The sequence below is a fragment of the Coregonus clupeaformis genome, chromosome 9 (assembly GCF_020615455.1).
Source record: "Coregonus clupeaformis isolate EN_2021a chromosome 9, ASM2061545v1, whole genome shotgun sequence".
In the NCBI taxonomy this organism is placed as follows: domain Eukaryota; kingdom Metazoa; phylum Chordata; class Actinopteri; order Salmoniformes; family Salmonidae; genus Coregonus; species Coregonus clupeaformis.
The window spans coordinates 47,669,135-47,689,739 of NC_059200.1; the positions used below are offsets into that span (position 1 = coordinate 47,669,135).

General features: G+C 40.8%; 1 protein-coding gene across 1 annotated transcript in view; it reads left to right on the forward strand.

The window, feature by feature from the left end:
- The window catches only part of LOC121574246 (piggyBac transposable element-derived protein 4-like), a 48,529-nt gene that overhangs the window by 11,670 nt on the left and 16,254 nt on the right, over positions 1–20,605 (forward strand). The gene's annotated exons all lie outside the window — the stretch shown is intronic.

The following is a 20,605-nucleotide window of genomic DNA, read 5'->3' on the forward strand; positions in this document are numbered from 1 at the left end:
ACCCAGCAGTATCTAGACAATATACAATAAACTTGTATGAGTTATAACCTAACTAAGTTGTAATGATGTAGCTAGCTAGCTACGCTAATGTTAGCTAAAGCGTTAGCTAGCCTGCCTCGTCAGCTAACGTTAGCAAGCCTGCCTCACTTCATCAAAACATAGCTAGCTACCTACATACAGTGCATTCGGAAAGTATTCCGACCCCTTCCCTGTTTCCACATTTTGTTACGTTACAGCCTTATTCTTAAATGGATTAAATAATTTTTTTCTTCATCAATCTACACACAATACAAATGACAAAGCAAAACAGGTTTTTAGACATGTTTGCTAATGTATTTATTTTAAATAACTGAAATACCTTATTTACATACAGTGGGGAAAAAAAGTATTTAGTCAGCCACCAATTGTGCAAGTTCTCCCACTTAAAAAGATGAGAGAGGCCTGTAATTTTCATCATAGGTACACGTCAACTATGACAGACAAATTGAGAAAAAAAATCCAGAAAATCACATTGTAGGATTTTTAATGAATTTATTTGCAAATTATGGTGGAAAATAAGTATTTGGTCACCTACAAACAAGCAAGATTTCTGGCTCTCACAGACCTGTAACTTCTTCTTTAAGAGGCTCCTCTGTCCTCCACTCGTTACCTGTATTAATGGCACCTGTTTGAACTTGTTATCAGTATAAAAGACACCTGTCCACAACCTCAAACAGTCACACTCCAAACTCCACAATGGCCAAGACCAAAGAGCTGTCAAAGGACACCAAAAACAAAATTGTAGACCTGCACCAGGCTGGGAAGACTGAATCTGCAATAGGTAAGCAGCTTGGTTTGAAGAAATCAACTGTGGGAGCAATTATTAGGAAATGGAAGACATACAAGACCACTGATAATCTCCCTCGATCTGGGGCTCCACGCAAGATCTCACCCCGTGGGGTCAAAATGATCACAAGAACGGTGAGCAAAAATCCCAGAACCACACGGGGGGACCTAGTGAATGACCTGCAGAGAGCTGGGACCAAAGTAACAAAGCCTACCATCAGTAACACACTACGCCGCCAGGGACTCAAATCCTGCAGTGCAAGACGTGTCCCCCTGCTTAAGCCAGTACATGTCCAGGCCCGTCTGAAGTGCATTTGGATGATCCAGAAGAGGATTGGGAGAATGTCATATGGTCAGATGAAACCAAAATATAACTTTTTGGTAAAAACTCAACTCGTCATGTTTGGAGGACAAAGAATGCTGAGTTGCATCCAAAGAACACCATACCTACTGTGAAGCATGGGGTTGGAAACATCATGCTTTGGGGCTGTTTTTCTGCGAAGGGACCAGGACGACTGATCCGTGTAAAGGAAAGAATGAATGGGGCCATGTATCGTGAGATTTTGAGTGAAACCCTCCTTCCATCAGCAAGGGCATTGAAGATGAAACGTGGCTGGGTTTTTCAGCATGACAATGATCCCAAACACACCGCCCGGGCAACGAAGGAGTGGCTTCGTAAGAAGCATTTCAAGGTCCTTGAGTGGCCTAGCCAGTCTCCAGATCTCAACCCCATAGAAAATCTTTGGAGGGAGTTGAAAGTCTGTGTTGCCCAGCGACAGCCCCAAAACATCACTGCTCTAGAGGAGATCTGCATGGAGGAATGGGCCAAAATACCAGCAACAGTGTGTGAAAACCTTGTGAAGACTTACAGAAAACGTTTGACCTGTGTCATTGCCAACAAAGGGTATATAACAAAGTATTGAGAAACTTTTGTTATTGACCAAATACTTATTTTCCACCATAATTTGCAAATAAATTCATTAAAAATCCTACAATGTGATTTTCTGGATTTTTTTTTCTCATTTTGTCTGTCATAGTTGACGTGTACCTATGATGAAAATTACAGGCCTCTCTCATCTTTTTAAGTGGGAGAACTTGCACAATTGGTGGCTGACTAAATACTTTTTTTCCCCACTGTAAGTATTGAGACCCTTGGGCCTAGACCCTTAGGCCTATAAATCCATTCCTATTCAGTTTAGAGAAATGCATTAAATTGGAGATGAGCTATTATCAGGCTGGTTAATACGATACATGTCTGTGGAATTTGGAAAAATCCACCTGTACTTGGCCCCGCCCCACTTACTCAGCCAATGAGGAGCCTCTACTGCGTTGCAGCCATGGCATACTGCATACTTTTTACTAAACGGTATGTGCTAAATAGTATGCGACGATGAGTAAATAGTATGCAGTTTAAGGATGTAGTACTCTAGTATGGGAATTTGGACTCAGCCACTGTCTCCCACACCAAGACTCTCACAATACCTGCAGTCCTCATTGCCACCAAGAAATGCACTTACTGTTCTCCTAGATATTTAAATATTTCACAGGTTATTTCGTTTGATTTACATTCTATTCATAGCTGAGCTATTTAAACGTCCACCAGTAACTAATTTAAATACTGTCCCTCTCTCAAGACAGGACTTGAGTATTAAGTGGCTTTAAGTTCTCACAGTTTACAATGCCAGTCTGCTTGTTACCCAAAACTTAACTTGGGCACAATGCTTTGCTGTCCTTCAATGAGAAAAACTTTTTTCTCCCGCAGAAAGGCACTGATGGTGCAAGGAGTCGGTGGCTTTGAAGTGAAAGAGGGTGCAGTAAACACACGTCCAAGCACTTAATGAACAGCCTCCCAGAGTAGCACAATGCTTTTGTTCTGTTCCTCCAAGTCTGGGGGGATGTGGTGGGAGATGTGAGGGGTTTTGATGTTGAGTCATTTATTCTGGGCTGTCAGATTCCTCTGCTTTTCCTCCTCGTCCCCTTTTGTCTTGGTACTCTGACGCTCATCTCCCAGCTCCCAAGATCTACGGCCAGCCCACATTTATTTAGCTCCGTTATGAAGCAATCTGCTGTGCCTTGTGAGTGAGCATTCACTGGTGGTGTAGGAGGTGGCTTCACAATCTCACTCTTCTCCCTCTCCTTCAAAGGCTGTTTTAAAGGGATGGCTTGTGTTTGTGTTGCATGCTGCTCTTGTCCCTTTTAAGTTTTAATATTTCACAAGAAGTTTTGGAATAACAAGACATGGCTTGGTTTCCGAGAGGAGATTAAGTGTATTCCACAATGTGTTGATTGCAGATGCTCACAGATTATGTGGTGTATGTCTCATACATATCATTATCTCTTAACTGTAGAACATTCTCAGGGAATAATTACTAAGACTTGAGTGATGACAAACATACAGTAACTGCATTATCATTATCTTGCCAATGCGTTGCAGCCGTCTGAGCATATACAGTGGGGAAAAAAAGTATTTAGTCAGCCACCAATTGTGCAAGTTCTCCCACTTAAAAAGATGAGAGAGGCCTGTAATTTTCATCATAGGTACACGTCAACTATGACAGACAAAATTAGAAGAAAAAAATCCAGAAAATCACATTGTAGGATTTTTTATGAATTTATTTGCAAATTATGGTGGAAAATAAGTATTTGGTCAATAACAAAAGTTTCTCAATACTTTTATATACCCTTTGTTGGCAATGACACAGGTCAAACGTTTTCTGTAAGTCTTCACAAGGTTTTCACACACTGTTTCTGGTATTTTGGCCCATTCCTCCTTGCAGATCTCCTCTAGAGCAGTGATGTTTTGGGGCTGTCGCTGGGCAACACAGACTTTCAACTCCCTCCAAAGATTTTCTATGGGGTTGAGATCTGGAGACTGGCTAGGCCACTCCAGGACCTTGAAATGCTTCTTACGAAGCCACTCCTTCGTTGCCCGGGCGGTGTGTTTGGGATCATTGTCATGCTGAAAGACCCAGCCACGTTTCATCTTCAATGCCCTTGCTGATGGAAGGAGGTTTTCACTCAAAATCTCACGATACATGGCCCCATTCATTCTTTCCTTTACACGAATCAGTCGTCCTGGTCCCTTTGCAGAAAAACAGCCCCAAAGCATGATGTTTCCACCCCCATGCTTCACAGTAGGTATGGTGTTCTTTGGATGCAACTCAGCATTCTTTGTCCTCCAAACACGACGAGTTGAGTTTTTACCAAAAAGTTATATTTTGGTTTCATCTGACCATATGACATTCTCCCAATCCTCTTCTGGATCATCCAAATGCACTCTAGCAAACTTCAGACGGGCCTGGACATGTACTGGCTTAAGCAGGGGGACACGTCTGGCACTGCAGGATTTGAGTCCCTGGCGGCGTAGTGTGTTACTGATGGTAGGCTTTGTTACTTTGGTCCCAGCTCTCTGCAGGTCATTCACTAGGTCCCCCGTGTGGTTCTGGGATTTTTGCTCACCGTTCTTGTGATCATTTTGACCCCACGGGGTGAGATCTTGCGTGGAGACCCAGATCGAGGGAGATTATCAGTGGTCTTGTATGTCTTCCATTTCCTAATAATTGCTCCCACAGTTGATTTCTTCAAACCAAGCTGCTTACCTATTGCAGATTCAGTCTTCCCAGCCTGGTGCAGGTCTACAATTTTGTTTCTGGTGTCCTTTGACAGCTCTTTGGTCTTGGCCATAGTGGAGTTTGGAGTGTGACTGTTTGAGGTTGTGGACAGGTGTCTTTTATACTGATAACAAGTTCAAACAGGTGCAATTAATACAGGTAACGAGTGGAGGACAGAGGAGCCTCTTAAAGAAGAAGTTACAGGTCTGTGAGAGCCAGAAATCTTGCTTGTTTGTAGGTGACCAAATACTTTTTTTCCACCATAATTTGCAAATAAATTCATAAAAAATCCTACAATGTGATTTTCTGGAGAAAAAAATCTCAATTTGTCTGTCATAGTTGACGTGTACCTATGATGAAAATTACAGGCCTCGCTCATCTTTTTAAGTGGGAGAACTTGCACAATTGGTGGCTGACTAAATACTTTTTTCCCCCACTGTACTTCAGGTGTAATACAATGCATTCATACTGGGATAATTAGTGGAATAATCATATTACCTCCTACATGTAAATATACATGACGTATGTAATGTCTGGGTGTTTTTTTACAAACCTACACTTGAAGCCACAACCACCAATCTCTGTTTCCACCCACTGTGCGCCATAAACATTGGTGTTTGTAAACAGAGGGGTGGGTCTTGGTAAATGTAACTACCACTCGGTCGAAATCTTTGCTATCAAATCAAAGATCAAGGGGTGGTTTCCAAAATATTGAAAAACTCTGTGGCGGTTTAATTTTGTAAGACCCGGGGGATTGAGGAACGTTATTTGAAGGACTTGATTAATGTGGGGGGTTGAGGAACGTGACTTGAAGGACTTGATTAATGTTGACATGTTGTAAATGCTTCTTTTTATGTTTTTGGTCTATAAAGTGTACTAACTTCGGTCTTACTAATATGCTTGTTTTACAGGTACAGTGTATAATAGGGGAATGCGAGAGGTTTAAGTGAACTCTCATTAGATTAATATCAGCAATACATTTCCATTACTTCAAAGTCCTATTGATTGGGTCTGGGCTGTGACTGTGATCAGCACTTCCACTGTGTTAGCAGCAGGACTGGGTGTGAAATATTGCATGGCTTGGCCACTGACACATTCTATCAGGTCACTGAGGCTTAGATAAACAGTATTGATTAATCATTGACATTGATCACAACTTTTAAGTACCTGCTCTTGTAGGTTGTTTGTGCCTGGAAATCTCAAGCTCAACAACCCATGTCATACCAATGCTTGGTAAGTGTTGATGCTTTTGTAAAGGAGGTCAACATGCCATGCAAAAACATTTGTAAGTACAGTGGCCTGTTAGTACAAAAGACAAGCAAAACCTAAATCACAAACACAAAAAGAAAAGCATGAAAACAGATTCAGAAGACACAACAAAAAGGAAACACAAAAGCAAAACCTAAAGCAAAGATGCAAAAAGCAAGGCATTAAAACATGCTTTTGTTTTCATGTCTGCAAGAAGTGGGGAAAAAAGTATTTAGTCAGCCACCAATTGTGCAAGTTCTCCCACTTAAAAAGATGAGAGAGGCCTGTAATTTTCATCATAGGTACACGTCAACTATGACAGACAAAATGAATCTGTAAGTCTTCACAAGGTTTTCACACACTATTGCTGGTATTTTGGCCCATTCCTCCATGCAGATCTCCTCTAGAGCAGTGATGTTTTGGGGCTGTCGCTGGGAGCTAGTGGAAAACACCCCACCTCCCACAGTCATAGTGGAAGTTGACCGTTAGACAATGTTTAAAGTGTTAGGCCTGTGGCTTTGGAAAGAACCCAACCCAAACAGATTATCACAGTATTATACAACGGGTGGGTCTAATCCTGGATGCTAATTGGTTAAAACTGCATTCTAGCCGGTGTCTATTCCACAAGTTACCACCGGCTATGATGTTTAAATGCTTATTTACTCTGTTTCATCTGACTGTGCAATCCACTGTCCATCACCTCAGCCAGGCAATTTATAAATTAGATCTACACTGTAAAAAGCATCTAGACTTTATCTTTAATTTCTTTTAGACTAGCATTTGGTTTTCAACAGCGGAGATTTGTAATAACCTTACTGTCTTTTCTCTCTGACATTTGCAACATTGTTTCAATATTGAAATTCGATCTTCAGCTGTCCTATGGTAATGCATGTGTCGGGAGTCGGGACGAGACAGACAGGCTGGCAGCTTTTCTCAGCCAGTCAAAATCATGAATCAGCATCATTTTTGGATGTATACAAAGAAATGTCAATAGAAAAACACGAAATGCAGCTAGTTTGCTGTCATTCCAGCTTCAGTTTGAAGTGATTGTGTTAGCTGTGTAGTTGGCTATCTCTTCTGAACAGTGGCCTTGCGAGAGATTAAATGGTCTATGCCAAGCGAAATGGCACATTATTAGCTCATTGTTATGTATATTTAAAAAAAAACAGCTTAAACAAACGCAAATGCAGCTACTTTTCTGTTATTCTGGCTGGACTGTTTGACGTGACGGTGTTAGCTAGCATGCAAGGGATATTGCCAGCCATCATGGCAACTGAACATTTAGAACAAACGATCAGCCGGCTTGGGTAGCAACCCTAGATTTGTGTCGGGACTATATCTCGTGGAAGGATGAAATAGTATTAATAAATTAATCAGAAAAACGTTTTTAATGAAAATATGTCAATCATTATTTGAATATGTTGGTAACCCGTTGTATAAAAGTGATAATGCCCTCGAAGCAGGTGTTTGGAGGACTTCGTCTCGGTCCTAACAACACCCGTGCCAGTATATCCTCCAAACACCGGCTTCTCAGGCATTATTACTTAATTAAAATTAGCTTTCAGAACTCGTCATTCATAAATGTCCTCTCCGCTGTTGCTCAGATGCCGGCTTATTAATCCTATTTCAGCAACACTTTCTTTATTACGTATACATTGGCATTAATTCAACTGGCTTACCTGGTTAAATAAAGGTGAAATAAAAAAATAAAAAATTCATGGTGTGTTTTCTTGATACATTATGTTCTACTGTTTTCCCTTATTCCGGTGTTTTTTTTTTTTACCTATGGGAGAAGTAAGAGTCCTCCCCTATACATTATATATTTTGTTTTTCATTGACAGATTAATTAATAGATTGTTGCAGGAATTAACTTTAAATCCCCCAGACTCAACCTCCATGTATGGAATTTCAGTGTTGAGGAGGGCTGGCATTGTTGTTGCAAACCAACGCTTGAAATAGAAAAAGGAAATGTGTTTTGAAGATGCTTTGATATAAAATTGATGATTTGATTGCATGTGACCATTCCCTGGGTATTATTGTGAGTCGACCACTTGCTGTCGTTTCGTTCTGCAACCCCAGGGTAGCTTAGTCCTTCCCTTTCAACTCGACTTTGTCCCAGTCCAGGTGATGAAGTGCCCTTAGTTAGAGCCAAATAAAGTCCAGATCTCATCACCTGTTTATGGCCTTTGAGTAAGACTGTCCATGTCATGTCCCAGGGGGAACTGCCATGCATATTTAGAGTTACAATAACAATGACGGGACTGTACAGTGTTTGGTCAGTTGGAGTGTGGATAAGATACACTTTCTACTGAGTGTGGATTACTGAGCATTGAATACATCCCACTGGGCACAGACGTCAGTTCAATGTCTAATTTTGATTTACATTTGGTTGAGTTGTCAACTAACGTGAATTCAACGGGTAATCAACAAAACATTTCACCATGTCATTGGAATAAAGGTTAAAAGTTCTGTGAAAAAAGACTAAATGCTCTTACGTTGATTACTTTTTGCTAATCCAATTAGGTTTCCACGTTGATTCAACGTCATCACAATTATTTTTGGGGTTGAAATAACTTGGGAACAACATTGATTCAACCAGTTTTTGCCCAGTGGGATGTGCTCACCTTTGTGTGGGATGTGCAACACAAAGTTTTTGTTGCAAGGGAATAATGCAAAATCAGCCCAATGTCAGCAGACCTTTAGGGAATATGATAATATATGATAATATATCCAGTTGTTGTGGAAAACTCGATCCAAAGATTAATGCAGAGACTATTTAATTGTATAATGGAAACATCTTTAATCAAGCAGCTGTGAGGGAAGAACTCAAAGAGTAAATGGTTACATGTCCCTCATATGGTGGGATGTGATAATACAATCATATTATTTTATACAAGCAACAGTTCCGGAACACAATGGCCTTGTGTTAGGGTGTAGCCATACCAGGAGTCTATGAAAGGCATAACATCACAGTCCAACACAGAACATATCCCTAGAGAAGTGACAACAGCTCACCCAAAATTCTGCCACCACACAGTAATACACAAGTAGGCCTACTATGTTTGTGAAAAGCCAGAAGATAACAGAAAGGAAAAATCCTCAAAATATAAAACTTACCGTCAAATGATTGGCAAGATCTGCCAATCTGATTCGTGGAAAAGTAACGTTTTGCTTAACTTATATTTCAACTTTGTAAAGTGGGGCCTCTAAAACTTCAAGTAAAGTTCTATACAGGTAACCCAATTATCTACTTTGACTCTTCCCAGCCGGGTCAAATTGTGAAAAGAGTTAGATTCCTGGCTGCTGTCTTATTGAGAAATCTGGTTGCAAGATAACACTGTACTATAGGGCTGCCATGGAGGTTTATTATACAGTAACATACACCCATATCCATACATTCATCAGAATTCTCTAAGGAGCGAAGTGGGTGTAATGCAGAAAACCTCCCTCTATTCCAATTTCAGCCAGGCTCTTTATCATGACTGAGCAGCATTTGTATACTTCATTAACTTACTGGTGCTGGACGTCCTATCTGGCTGCCTGGAGGGAAAACATCAACATACTCACACATTCCCGTGGGAAGTTATGCGCTCTGTAGATAGATTACGGCAGGGTCAATTTCATTTATATTCAAGCAGCTGGAAATGGCATTCATAAATATTACATTTAGTTTAGGTGAGACTCAGAGGAGAAACACTCCTTCGGTGCCCAGTTGAGAACAAAGGCAGAGAAAAACAGAATTTTTGAAGGAGTGCTTGTTGACCTTATCTCCAGGTGGACCTTGAGCAGGCCTCCAAACTTGATGCATTTATTGGGCCTTTATAAAAGTGGGGATCAGATAATGGATGGTGAAGTTACAATAAATATGTTTTTCATTGTAATAACTACAATGTCATGTCTGTTTGCCTGACTTCTGAATCCTACAATATATTCTTATTACAATTGTCACAGTACAATTTAAAAAATCTTGTTTCGTAATCTACTGACAACACGTTTCATGATCACACCAGGGTGTGAAAGAGAAACAGGGGAGAATTAGACCTGCAAAGTCCTTTAGCCTTTTAGTTGTCAATTTTCACATCCTTGACAAAATAAACTTCACACAGGATTTGAGCAGAGACTCATGGGAGGAAGGTGGAGACTTTAAATCAGTTTACTAGGTTTCACATTCCTTTCGTGTTTGTTCATGCTTTGCCAAAATAATAGAAAAAAAGAAACCCATCCTTCTCTGCGATTTGTCCTCTGAATTAATCAGACCAAGGGATTATTGGAGGTGCCCAGGAGGACTCCGTTTTCTTTCTGCCTCATACATTTAAAGGAGCAATGTAGAGCAGAATGTAATTCAACACGTTCACTTATTAAATACACTAAACTGCAATGTCATTCTTATGAACGAAAATCTGATTTGTAATGAAAGGTTAAAACAGGGGATTAAATTGAGGTAAGCTACAAATGTAATTTAAATGTACTCCAAGCTCAAAAACCATTTAAATTATTTTCAAATAACCATGTTTGAAGAGGCAAAGCAAACCAAGAAAGTATTTAGGCGTATCTGCAATAATCTCACTTTGATTTGTTTATTGTATGGTCATGCTTTTATGCAGTGGTGTAAAGTACTTAAGTCAAAATACTCTAAAGTACTACTTAAGAAGTTTTTTGGGTATCTGTACTTTACTTTACTATTGATATTTTTCACAACTTTTACTTTTACTTCACTACATTCCTGAAGCAAATAGTGTACTTTTTACTCTGTGCATTTTCCTTGACACCCAAAAGTGGTTGTTACATTTTGAATGATTAGCAGGACAGGAAAATTGACCTATTCACAAACTTATCAAGAAAACATCCCTGGTCATCCCTACTGCCTCTGATCTGGCGGACTCACTAAACACAAATGCTTTGTTTGTAAAGTATGTCTGAGTGTTGGAGTGTGGCCCTGGCTATCTGTAAATAAAAACAAAAACAAATTGTGCCGTCTGGTTTGAAATGAAATGATTTTTGAAATGATTCATACTTTTACTTTTAATTTTGATACTTAAGTATATTTAAAACCAAATACTTTTGGACTCAATTAGTATTTTACTGGGTGACTTTCACTTTTACTTGAGTCATTTTCAATTAAGGTATCTTTACTTTTACTCAAGTATGACAATTGGGTACTTTTTCCACCACTGCTTATATGTATCAAAAGTCACATTCAGTCCTCATTTGCAATTTATGTGTGCGTGTGTTTTGCTCCCAGCAGACAAACCATGCTGACGTAACCATGTCTCGTCTCGTGCAGTGAGAACGCCCATTTTGGCCCAAATTGGTCAGACTCGGCCAATCTAATATTCCATTGCATTTCAGCATGAGATACAGTGAGGGAAAAAAGTATTTGATTCCCTGCTGATTTTGTACGTTTGCCCACTGACAAAGACATGATCAGTCTATAATTTTAATGGTAGGTTTATTTGAACAGTGAGAGACAGAATAACAACAACAAAATACAGAAAAACGCATGTCAAAAATGTTATGAATTGATTTGCATTTTCATGAGGGAAAAAATTATTTGACCCCTTTGCAAAACATGACTTAGTACTTGGTGGCAAAACCCTTGTTGGCAATCACAGAGGTCAGACGTTTCTTGTAGTTGGCCACCAGGTTTGCACACATCTCAGGAGGGATTTTGTTCCACTCCTCTTTGCAGATCTTCTCCAAGTCATTAAGGTTTCGAGGCTGACGTTTGGCAACTCGAACCTTCAGCTCCCGCCACAGATTTTCTATGGGATTAAGGTCTGGAGACTGGCTAGGCCACTCCAGGACCTTAATGTGCTTCTTCTTGAGCCACTCCTTTGTTGCCTTGGCCGTGTGTTTTGGGTCATTGTCATGCTGGAATACCCATCCATGACCCATTTTCAATGCCCTGGCTGAGGGAAGGAGGTTCTCACCCAAGATTTGACGGTACATGGCCCCGTCCATCGTCCCTTTGATGTGGTGAAGTTGTCCTGTCCCCTTAGCAGAAAAACACCCCCAAAGCATAATGTTTCCACCTCCATGTTTGACGGTGGGGATGGTGTTCTTGGGATCATAGGCAACATTCCTCCTCCTCCAAACACGGCGAGTTGAGTTGATGCCAAAGAGCTCGATTTTGGTCTCATCTGACCACAACACTTTCACACAGTTCTCCTCTGAATCATTCAGATGTTCATTGGCAAACTTCAGATGGCCCTGTATATGTGCTTTCTTGAGCAGGGGGACCTTGCGGGCGCTGTAGGATTTCAGTCCTTCACGGCATAGTGTGTTACCTATTGTTTTCTTGGTGACTATGGTCCCAGCTGCCTTGAGATCATTGACAAGATCCTCCCGTGTAGTTCTGGGCTGATTCCTCACTGTTCTCATTGCAACTCCACGAGGTGAGATCTTGCATGGAGCCCCAGGCCGAGAGAGATTGACAGTTATTTTGTGTTTCTTCCATTTGCGAATAATTGCACCAACTGTTGTCACCTTCTCACCAAGCTGCTTGGTGATGGTCTTGTAGCCCATTCCAGCCTTGTGTAGGTCTACAATCTTGTCCCTGACATCCTTGGAGAGCTCTTTGGTCTTGGCCATGGTGGAGAGTTTGGAGTCTGATTGATTGATTGCTTCTGTGGACAGGTGTCTTTTATACAGGTAACAAGCTGAGATTAGGAGCACTCCCTTTAAGAGTGTGCTCCTAATCTCAGCTCGTTACCTGTATAAAAGACACCTGGGAGCCAGAAATCTTTCTGATTGAGAGGGGGTCAAATACTTATTTCCCTCATTAAAATGCAAATCAATTTATAACATTTTTTACATGCGTTTTTCTGGATTATTTTGTTGTTATTGTGTCTCTCACTGTTCAAATAAACCTACCATTAAAATTATAGAATGATCATTTCTTTGTCAGTGGGCAAACGTACAAAAAGAGGATCAAAGAGACACTTAAGGCTTGTGTGCTGGTGTGTTATTTTATTTTGTATCTTTTTGAGAGGAAGCTATCTTTGCCCTTGGGCCCTCTTAATATTTTATGACTATGCAATGTTTCTTTTGACACTAAGATATTCTGTAAATTAAGCATGAGTGACTGCATAATCAAATGGTTTTAATTAATGTAGAAGGGTATGCTTCTTTGGGCTTGCGGTTAATTAAAGCGGCAATCAGCAGTAGAAACAATTATAAAGCATACTCCCCGCCCCTGTTTCGGTAAGAGTAAAGGGATGGGATGGAGAAATGTAACCATTCTCAAATTCATAGACAGCTATAGATGCACGGACTGACCATCCATGATATCAAAATGATAGTTTAACAATGTTTTGAGGCTATGTAATGTTTGTTTACATGTACTTTGTTTAGTAAAACTAACTTATTTTGGGTTCTGATGGGGTAGTACAGTTGAACTACGCTCATGAGGAATTTATAAGTTATGTTCTTCAAGAATCAATGTGTACATAATTTATAAGTCAAAAATGTATGTAGCAACTGCTGATTTCCCCTTTAAAGAATAAACACAAGACTTGGGAATAGTTTCATGTGAGATTGATTTGCGGCGCGTAAAGTAGAACCCTGAGAATGGTGACCCACATGCTTTCATTACCTTAATTTATAGTCATTTTATTTACTTCAAACAAGTCGACCGTTGACTGAGGAGCAATAAAAACGTTTTTGTAATACATATAATGTTCAGACAGCTTCAAGGCATTTCCCACAAATATTATGTTCGGAGAGATGATTTAAATGCTAATAAGTAAGTAAGTAAGTCACATTAGTTAGATTTTAACATTACCAGGTAGGCTGCCTCTACAGGACAATTCAATCGTAGAGCATTGTGTACCGAAACGCACAAAAGGAAAAAACTAATATTGGCTTATTCGCATTAATATCCAATAGAAAGGTCCATGAAATGTACATCTTTTAAGAGCACATGGACGTGATAGGAAGCAGTTTGGGAGATGTGTCAAACATAACACGGTTAACATCTTTCATAGGGCGTAAACAAGTGTTGAGTGCTGAAAAAACTAATTGTTGTGGATGATGTCTGGCGTCATACTCTATCTGAGGCATGGTTGCCATGAGCAACAGACAAACCATTCAGAATGTAATGTGGTGTTGGGGAGACACAGAACTCAGCTAGTAATAGATAATAGTAGTTACAGTGGGCTACATATATTGGTACCTTTCTCCTGCTAGCACAGAATTTGGAGACAGCTATAGTTTCCCTGTCTACTAGTACAGTGCACAGAGGGGTGAATAGTGCTTCAAGGCCTCCTGATGCTTTAAACACAGTCTGAGGTGGCTTTTGTTATTTGAGAGAGGGCACACAACAGTTACCCTGTGCAGTGCTGTTAATAACAATTCCCAAAAGCCATTCATCTTTCCATACTTGTTCAAAAAAATACCTTTAAAAAACAAGCGCTCCCTGCTGAATGATTTGTTAATGTTGATTAAACACATTAGGAACTGCATTTAAGGTGCAACTTTGGCCCCAACTTGTCAGCAGTTGAGACATTAACCTGTGACATGTCTGAAGCCAGTTATACAGTGTATGCAGCAGCATGACAGTGATCATACAAATGCCAAGGAGCAGTGACATACGGTGTAGAATACAACTCAAGTGTGCTTGCATGAGTGTTGTCTATGGATGAATGCTGTTCATGATCAAACACATATACACTGAGTGTACATAACATTGCTCTTTCCATGACATAGACTGACCAGGTGAATCCAGGTGAAAGCTATGATCCCTTATTGATGTCACTTGTTAAATCCCCTTCAATCAGTGTAGATGAAGGGGAGGAGACAGGTTAAATAAGGATTTTGAAGCCTTGAGACAATTAAGACATGGATTGTGTATGTGCCATTCAGAGGATGAATGGGCAAGATAAAATGTTGAAGTGCCTTTGAATGGGGTATGGTAGTAGGTGCCAGGCGCACCGGTTTGTGTCAAGAACTGCAACACTGCTGGGTTTTTCACACTCAACAGTTTCCTGTGTGTTTCAAGAATGGTCCACCACCCAAAGGACATCCAGCCAACTTGACACAACCGTGGGAAGCATTAGAGTCAACATGGGCCAGCATCCCTGTGGAACGCTTTCGACACCTTGTAGAGTCCATGCCCCAACGAATTGAGGCTGTTCTGAGGGCAAAAGAGGAGATGCAACTCAATATTAGGAAGGTGCTCTTAATGTTTTGTGCACTAAGTGTATACGGTAGAATGACACATCACTCCGGATACTAGTCCCAACTTCACAAGGGCTGTGTTAATCGAATTTTCATTAGAAGATGCATATCAGGGCCTCATCTCTTTCCCTCGATATTTCAAGTAAGACCATCTCACGAAATGTTATATTTCCCTTTCATCATCATCCTCATAATATGCTATTTCAACTTTGCCTTACATTTTTTGATAAGCTGTGTCACTTATATAACCAAAGAGGGCAATTCAATATATTTCAGAGCATCAGTATATCCTAACCAAGTGACTAGGGCTTTTAGATTATGGTCATGTGTCTGGTCTCTCATGATGATGCAATGTTGTTTTGTTCCTGTGTCCTTTCATCCATAATTAAAATAACAAGCAATTACTTTTAAATAATGTCAGCAAGTCAGGCAGGTTACGAAATCCAAATTCATAATTAATGTGCACCAACGTTTTAGGCAGATATTCCCTGAGCAACAAGAGCAACAAGCCTTTGTAAATCCTCAAAAAGCAATCCCGTACGTGAGAGCGGAGTTACATGTCATCTAGCCCTGTTATGCTTATTGAGGGCATCAGTTAAATAAGGATAGTAGGAAATGATGTTGCATCCATAATTTCCTTAGGCTAAGAATTGTTGCATTAATTCCATAAAGGAATAACCCTGGGCCTTCCCATTAATTCATGGGAGACTTGTGTGACAATTGCAGAACGGTGAGCATTAATTAATAATAACACTGAGAATGATGAAGAAAGCTGAATTATTTACCTTAAGATGTGACTCTGCAGATGGTTACATACATAAACTATGTCACATTGTTTTAGAGCTGCAGTGTACGATGGCAAGAGCAAAATGGTATGTTGTAGCGATCCCTCTGACAGTATAGAGGCACAGTACTTAGCAGGCTACCACCCAGTACTCTGCCCTGCACCTTAGAGACCGCTGCCCTATGTACATACAGTGCCTTCGGAAAGTATTCAGACCCCTTGACTTTTTCCACATTTTGTTACGTTACAGCTTTATTCTAAAATGAATTAAACAAAACATTTTCCTCAGCAATCTACACACAACACCCCATAATGACAAAACAAAAAAAGGTTTTAAGAATTTTTTGCAAATGTATTAAAAATAAAAAGCAGAATACCTAATTTACATAAGTATTCAGACCCTTTGTTATGAGACTCGAAATTGAGTACAGGTGCATCCTGTTTCCATTGATCACTCTTGAGATGTTTCTACAACTTGATTGGAGTCCACCTGTGGTAAATTCAATTGATTGGACATTATTTGGAAAGGCACACATATGTCTAAATGTCTCCTGAGTGGCGCAGTGGTCTAAGGCACTGCATCGCAGTGCTAACTGTGCCACTAGAGATCCTGGTTCGAATCCAGGCTCTGTCGCAGCCGGCCGCGACCGGGAGACTCATGGGCGGCGCACAATTGGCCCAGCGTCGTCCAGGGTAGGGGAGGGAATGGCCGGCAGGGATGTAGCTCAGTTGAAAGAGCATGGCGTTTGCAACACCAGGGTTGTGGGTTCGATTCCCACGGGGGGCCAGTATAAAAAAATATATATTTGTATTCACTAACTGTAAGTCGCTCTGGATAAGAGCGTCTGCTAAATGACTAAAATGTAAATGTAAATAAGGTTCCACAGTTGACAGTTCATGTCAGAGCAAAAACCAAGCCATGAGGTCGAAGGAATTGTCCATAGAGCTACGAGACAGGATTGTGTCGAGGCACAGATTTGGGGACAGGTACCAAAAAATGTCTGCAGCATTGAAGATCCCCAAGAACACAGTGGCCTCCATCATTCTTAAATGGAAGAAGTTTGGAACCACCAAGACTCTTCCTAGAGCTGGCCAAACTGAGCAATCGGGGGAGAAGGGTCAGGGAGGTGACCAAGAACCCGATGGTCACTCTGACAGAGCTCCAGAGATCATCTGTGGAGATGGGAGAAACTTTCAGAAGGACAACCATCTCTGCAGCACTCTACCAATCAGGCCTTTATGGTAGACGGAACCCACTCCTCAGTAAAAGGCACATGACAGCCCGCTTGGAGTTTACCAAAAGGCACCAAAAGGACTTTCAGACCAAGAGAAAGAAGATTCTCTGGTCTGATGAAACCAAGATTGAACTCTTTGGCCTGAATGCCAAGTGTCACGTCTGGAGGAAACATGGCACCATCCCTACGTTGAATCATGGTGGTGGCAGCACCATGCTGTGGGGATGTTTTTCAGCGGCAGGGACTGGGAGACTAGTAAGGATTGAGGCAAAGATGAACGGAGCAAAGTACAGAGAGCTCCTTGATGAAAACCTGCTCCAGAGCCCTCAGGACCTCAGACTCGGGAGAAGGTTTGTCTTCCAACAGGACAACAACCCTAAGCACACAGCCAAGACAACGCAGGAGTGGCTTCGGGACAAGTCTCTTAATGTCTTTGAATGGCCCAGCCAGAGCCTGACTTGAACCTGATCGAAGATCTCTGGAGAGACCTGAAACTAGCTGTGCAGCAATGCTCCCCATCCATCCTTACAGAGCTTGAGAGGATCTGTAGAGAAGAATGGGAGAAACTCCCAAAGTACATTTGTGCCAAGCTTGTAGCGTGATATCCAAGAAGACTCAATGCTGTAATTGCTGCCAAAGGTGCTTCATCAAAGTACTGAGTAAAGGGTCTGAATACTTATGTAAATGTGATATTTAAGTTAAAAAATATAAATTGGCAAATGTCTAAAAACCTGTTTTTGGTGTTTCTTCATGGGGTATTGTGTGTAGATTGATGAGGGGAAAATACAATTTCATCCATTTTAAAATAAGGCTTTAACTATAGATATTTTTCCATTAAATATATTATGAAATAATTTAACAGTAAGCAGAATAATATAATATAATAATATAATATATATATAATATATATATAATATGCCATTTAGCAGACGGTTTTATCCAAAGTGACTTACAGTCATGTGTGCATACATTTTTACGTATGGGTGGTCATGGGGATCGAACCCACTACCCTGGCGTTACAAGCGCCATGCTCTACCAATTGAGCTACAGAACACCAGAATCATTATGGGCTTAAAAGAGAATTGGTGACCACACCTGTCTATGATGTATGAAACATATTTTGTAATCCAGATGCATGACTGGACAACCACATTGTGACTGCAGTAATCAATGTACTATATAATTATAATCTGGTGTGTATGTATATTATTTGTTAAATGAACTGTCTTTATCACTCCACCAATAGAGTCTACACCCCGAAACATGAGTTAGGCAAGAGGAGGGGAAACCAAGCAAACATGGGCGTAGACAAGAAAGAGGCTAGACATAGAAACCATAGTGGAGGAAGATCAAAGGTTGGTGGCTATTTGCATGAAGAAGGGTGTTCATGTACGTTATGTAAGAATGAAACTGTATAAAGAGAGAACTCCGAGTCTGGGACCGGCAGTTGCTCCGCGGACCAGCTCGGCTTGTTACTTTGTAATAACGTCTACTCTGAACTCACAAGCTCCAGTGTCTGAGAGATATATTTGAGAAGTATTTCCACGACATATCTTGGCGTCACGAAAAGGATTGGCAAAAAGGGACCGAGAACGGTGAAAAATCTGCGGCTGTGGACGTCTTGGACGAACTACACAATCAAGTGGCCACTAAAAAGTTAAGCAAAGTTCTTGCTTATTAGTATAGAGTTTGTGTGGTTCGCTCCAGGTCCTGGCCTCAGCGGCAGGACACCAAGTAGGTCTCTCCAAATTTAAGAACTTGAAAAATATGAATTGGGAGCTTTTGAGTTCAAACAATTCATGCAAAACAATGAAGGAATAAAAGCCTTGAGGGTTGCAACAATAAAGATCCCTAAGTAGTGTCACGTGAAAGAAAGTCCTGTGGATACCACTCTGGTGTGTTGAGGAAGTGTATCATCATAGGCAGGCAAAAGTCCTGTGGATACCGCTTTATTGTGTCGAGGACGTGTATCAATAAAGGACTCCATAGACAGGCAAAAACCCTGTATAATACCACTTTTTTGTGTCAAGGAAGTGTATCACGAAAGCGCTGAATTTGCATGTCGCTTAGGAAAGCGTGTGGAAGTGTGAGAGTGCAAGTGAGTGTGAAAGTAACTCCTGTTCTGGGTGGGGAAGGGGATGCTCACCTCTCCTGGACCGTCACTTGAGTGTGACACGGTAGGGAGGACGCGCCCAGTCTCACACTAGGAGAAGGGTGTGTGAATGCACGAATGACTATTGAAATACTGAGAGTAGAAAGCTATAAGCTACCGAATGGTCTAGAAATAAGGAAAATAAGAGTGAAAAGGTGGTTTTTGAGATTAGCTACAAAAAGGTGGTGGCAGTCAGGAGAGTTAAGTGTGTTACGAGAAAGACGAACGCACACATTTACAATAACTGAATTTCGGTTGGGCGAATCAAGAGTGTGGACAGACTACCAGAAGAGAAGTGAATGGCAGAGCAAGACGAAACTAGGGAACAGAGGACAGTACGGATATTACAGGAAGCTAAAGGAATAAAGACACATTTTTGGAGAGAATCAGAATACGAAGTTTGCTTGGACGACGATATAGTTTAACAAAGGGAAGGAAAAATTCGCTGTTGAGAAGTTTAACTGAGATACGGAATCTAGTGGAAGTAGGAGAAGAGTGGCCATAGGTAAATTGGGGAAGCATAATTGGAAGAAATTGGACAGTGGGACGGATAGGGCAGACGCTTGAGGAATTAGCACGGGCAAGAACTCTATACTTTGTAGTAGTACCCATAGACACCCAGGTAGAATCATATCCGGACATAGGAGAGCAGGAAGGGTTTGAAAGAGGAAAAAGAGTCACTGGACAACAAATAAAAGACCCAGAGATATAAATGTTGGTGGTACTAAGACGAGTAGAGTGGATAACAAACAAAAGACCAGTGATATTGAAACCACAGGCAGTTACTGGATTGACATTAAAGAAAATACTGTTAACTATAAAAACAAATACGGAAAAGGAATCACACAAGGTTGGCAGTGGGGAGTCCAAGAATACAGGCAGCAGAAATGAGTAAAACAGAGGTAGAAATCCTGGGTGACAGATACCCTGTATACAGAGAAGAATTGATAAAACGTCCAAAAAATTGGAGCAACGCATTAAGAAAATGAATACAGTATGGCCGGAAGGAGGAACGTTTGATGTCTCAGTATGTGAGGAAATTGGCACAGTGATAAAGAACTATAAAGCAGGTGACAAAGGGAAAAAGAGACAGGAAAAAGAGACAGAGAAAGGGAAGTGCAAAAAATTTTCCAGGCAGAAGGAGAAGGTCTACTAAAAAGTATGCATAAGGGTAGGAGCATGTTGAGAAAGGATGATGAAAAGACAAACAGAAAGAAAATGGACTGGTCCATAGGACCCCCACCATACACCAGTGGACAGTACCCACTGGTGTCTATGAGTGATAGAAATAGAACTGGAAGAGGAGAGAAGGACTCTATCTACACCTTCTCTTGCAAAAGAAAGGGATGTAGAAAATGTAAGAAAGACTGAGAAGGTTACAGAAATAAACCCAGAAAGGTTTGATTGTTACGAAGGGTTAAGGGAAGCCCTGGAGAGAATGCAGGTAAATGAGGAAGATGCTGAGGAATCCCTGGATGGAGATATGATAACTGAAATTAATGTGACCAGTAAGCTGGTGGACAGAGAAATACAAATACTAAAAAGAGAGCTGGGAAAAAGAAACAGAGAAAAA